The sequence below is a fragment of the Myotis davidii genome, unplaced genomic scaffold (assembly GCF_000327345.1).
Source record: "Myotis davidii unplaced genomic scaffold, ASM32734v1 scaffold89, whole genome shotgun sequence".
In the NCBI taxonomy this organism is placed as follows: Eukaryota; Metazoa; Chordata; class Mammalia; order Chiroptera; family Vespertilionidae; genus Myotis; species Myotis davidii.
In genome coordinates this window covers 4708026-4711681 of record NW_006300372.1, presented here as the reverse complement: position 1 = coordinate 4711681, position 3656 = coordinate 4708026, and the positions used below count along the sequence as shown (strand labels likewise).

General features: G+C 44.2%; 1 protein-coding gene across 2 annotated transcripts in view; it reads left to right on the top strand.

Moving 5' to 3' along the window:
- PPP2R2B (protein phosphatase 2 regulatory subunit B, beta) overlaps positions 1 to 3656 on the top strand; it is a 374353-nt gene that overhangs the window by 23435 nt on the left and 347262 nt on the right. The gene's annotated exons all lie outside the window — the stretch shown is intronic.

Below are 3656 nucleotides of genomic sequence, written 5' to 3'. Positions count from 1 at the left end.
ACCAGTGGGAGGGGCTGTTGGAAGGCGGTGATGCCTGTGGCCTGGGGCAAGGGCTTCAGCTGGGACTTTGAAGGACAGAAGTGATTGCTTATGATCTCCCAGGAGGTCAGTCTACAGAAAGGCTTGGAACAGCCTGGTCCATAGTGTAGCGCTCAAGGATCTCCCTTTTTATTTTTTCCATTTGATGTCAGAACCCGGCATGTGGAAGTCATCTGGGAAATTTTTGTCTCTGGGCTCCACCCTGCAGACTCGAGGGCCCTTCTCGCATGGCACCTAAAGTGGGTCACCTTTATCTCTCCCTCCTCCTAGGCTTCTGGTTTCCCTTTCAGAGGCCTGGTTGTGTTCTCGGGCCTCTCTCCAGACCCTCTTGCCATTGCCCGGGAGCCTCCTTTCTCCTTAGAAAGATCCTGCCTCCCTGGGGCCTGGCTCCGATCTGGGATGGCATTAGTTATATGAGCGTCTCATTTCAGTATGGGGGTAATGACTGCTAACTGTTCGTTTGCTATACCTCCCAGTAGGATAATTGCCTTCTAACAGGAGCTTTTTGTAACTAATGCCTAATGCAAAAGCAGGGCTCTCTGGCAATGACCTTTCGGGGGCTCTGAATCTTCAGAATCTCTTCTTGTTGCCCAGACCCTCTGATGCTGTGTTAAATAGTTCATTAGTCCTCCTGTTTTCTGGAGCCTGCACTCTTTTAGAGCAGGGAGGGGGCCTGATATCCTCTGTCCCCGTCACTTAGCCTAATGCCTAATATAACATCAGGGTGGCTACAAATGGGTGGACACAAGTGGTGAGGCAAACGATTTAGGACAAGGATATTTGGAAAACTCTGTTACCCTGACACTTCAAGCCAAAGCATGACATTAAATACCTCCCCCCAGAGATTCTCTAACTATAAAGTCCAATCACGTGGGTTGTTAAATATGCAGATTCCTGTCTATCTCCAGAGAAGGCTATGAACCTGCATTCTTTTTTTTTTCTTTATTGATTAAGGTATTACATATGTGTCCCTATCCCCCCATTGCCCTCCCCCTCATGCCCCCACTCCCCTTGTTGTCTGTGTCCATTGGTTAGGCTTATATGCATGCATACAAGTCCTTTGGTTGATCTCTCCCCCTTACCCCCACCCTCCCCTACCTTCCCTCTGAGGTTTGACGGTCTGATCGACACTTCTCTGTCTCTGGATCTGTTTTTGAACCTGCATTCTTTACAAGCTCATCAGCTGAGTCTGCAAAAACACTGGACCTCCTCTGTGGGATGTTTGTCTTGGGATAAATGATCATATCCTCTTAGCCCATTTTCTCTTCTGTAAAATGGGGTTGTTCAGAGAATCGCAGTGAAAAAGGTGCAGAAGCACACTGAACCAGTAAAAACGGGGCAGGGCAGCCCATTTGCACCAGAATCACCTGTCCGAGGAGATTTCCCATTTGTTTTTTTCTCCCCTTGCCCATTCTGCATCCAGGTAGATGGGTACTGAAGCCTGGCACTAACTCTGTCATTTTAAGTTGGCATTGGAGAAGATGTTGTCATTGAGGTCAAGAAGTACTGGCTGGTTTGGAGTGGCCCTTTGGGAACTGGGTGCTAGTCCCATTGTTCTTTACTCTCTAATGGAGGAGAAAGGTGTTTTGTTTTGTTTTTAGGATTTGGGGATTTTTTTCCTGAGTTCTTTGAAGATAATTGTGGGCAGGAGCATCAGTGATTTTTTTCCCCCCTCAGGAAGTATTTATTATGCGCCTACCATTGACTCAGAAGATATTCACTAAATGCCTATTGGTCATCTAGGACTGAAATATGCAAAGTTGAAGAATGTGTATTCATGAGTTCCATAACTTTGCTTGAATGATATATTATTTTTGCTGAAAAGGACGTCCACAAAAGTGCAAAGCATCTATCAGATGCTGTCTCCCATATGTTCTATTCATTCACTCATTCAATCACTTACTCATTCAGCCAACATTGATTGAGTACCGAATTTGTGCCAGGTTCTGGGGGAGGCACTTGGGGTACAAAGATGAATTTAAACATTGATGACACTCCCAAGAAGTTTACACTTTCATTATTTGGACAAGATAGGTGAGTAAATGCAATTAGATACTGTGACTAAGGGCTGATATTACTGTCCCAGACAATAGCAATTAAAGGAAGCACTTACATTATGCTAGGTACTATGCTAAACCCTTCATATGAACCATCTTACTTTCCCCTCAAAATATGGTGTAAGATTCTATTATTATTCTTATTAGAGATGTAATGAGGCTTAGAGATGGTAAGTAAGTTGCCCAAGGTTACACAGTAAGTCAATATGAAAGGCAGGCTTACCCCCTGGCTAATTGCAGCACCACCCTCTCAATCACACCTTCTCTTTCCTGTACTGAAGTTGGTGTATGGCCATAGCTCAGAAAAGGCCAACAGCAGTAAGAGCAACATTGGTGGTGACAGTTTATCAGGTGTGTGCAAAGTGCCAGGTGCTCCATGTGCTTATTTTCTCACTTTACCCAAAAGACCATGAGGAAAACCTTGTTGTTGTCCCCATTTTATAGATGCAGAAACTGAGGCTCACAGGCATTAAAGTTTTGTTCATATCTACCCAGCTGATAACCAAATGCATTGGGATTCAAACTTGGGTCAGATTGACCCCGAAGCCCTCACTCCTACTTTGATTGCTGATCAGAGGTCGAACATTCAGCATCTCTCAGAAAACACCTCTGGTTGTGCTCTTCTGTCATGAGTTTGAATTTACACAACCAAGCAGACCACTTAGGCATTATTTAAACAGCACCTTATTTGGGATGGCCCACCCTTGCTAGGTCTTTGGATCTATGGAAGTGATGAGTTACATGATTATCAATGGGTTAAATGCCCTCTCCTTACCAGCAGTTGTCATCATATCACAATGGTCCAGAAGTGAGAGAGAGAGAGAGAGAGAGAGAAAGAGAGAGAGAGAGAGAGAGGAGAGAGAGAGAGAATGAATATTGGTGGAAGAGTTAATTTATATGGCTCGAAGTTCTTGCTCTCTTAGGCAGACCAACACATGCGATACTGGCAAGTATTTTTGTAAAGAGCAGATACCATAAAGGCTTACAAATTATTAAGATTTCAAGACACACTTTTTAATTAAATCTTATTTTTAAAAATCCCACTCCAGGGAATATTGGTTTTCTTTTACAGAACATTTACATCATTTCCTTGGGGCCCTAAATGCGGCACAGAAGACGTTTGCCTCTTTCTCTTCATCATATACAGCAGGGTCTTTGACAGCACTTATAAATCCCAAACCCGAGGGAGCCTCACGCTCACCTTCCAGTGGTGACATTCCCAAAGTCATTACTATCTCATGGGTCAAAACCAAACCTGTTTCCCAATCCAAATTACTCACATTTGGTGATGGTTCATGTCCTTTAATATTCTCTCTCTCTCCCTCCCTCCCTCCCTCCCTCCCTCCCTACCTCACATATTTGCAATCTCAGTGGGAGTCTCTCTCTCATTTGCAATCTCAGTGCGAGTTTTGTTAAAGTTGTGTAATCCCTGATCAACTTACTTTTTCCATGTTTCCATGCGCCATCAGGGTACTAGGAGTGTGTGCAGGGTCAGTTCTCTTGGGTTTAGTCTCTATTGTTGTGCTGTGGCTTTAAACTTGCACAGCAAATAACCCAGAA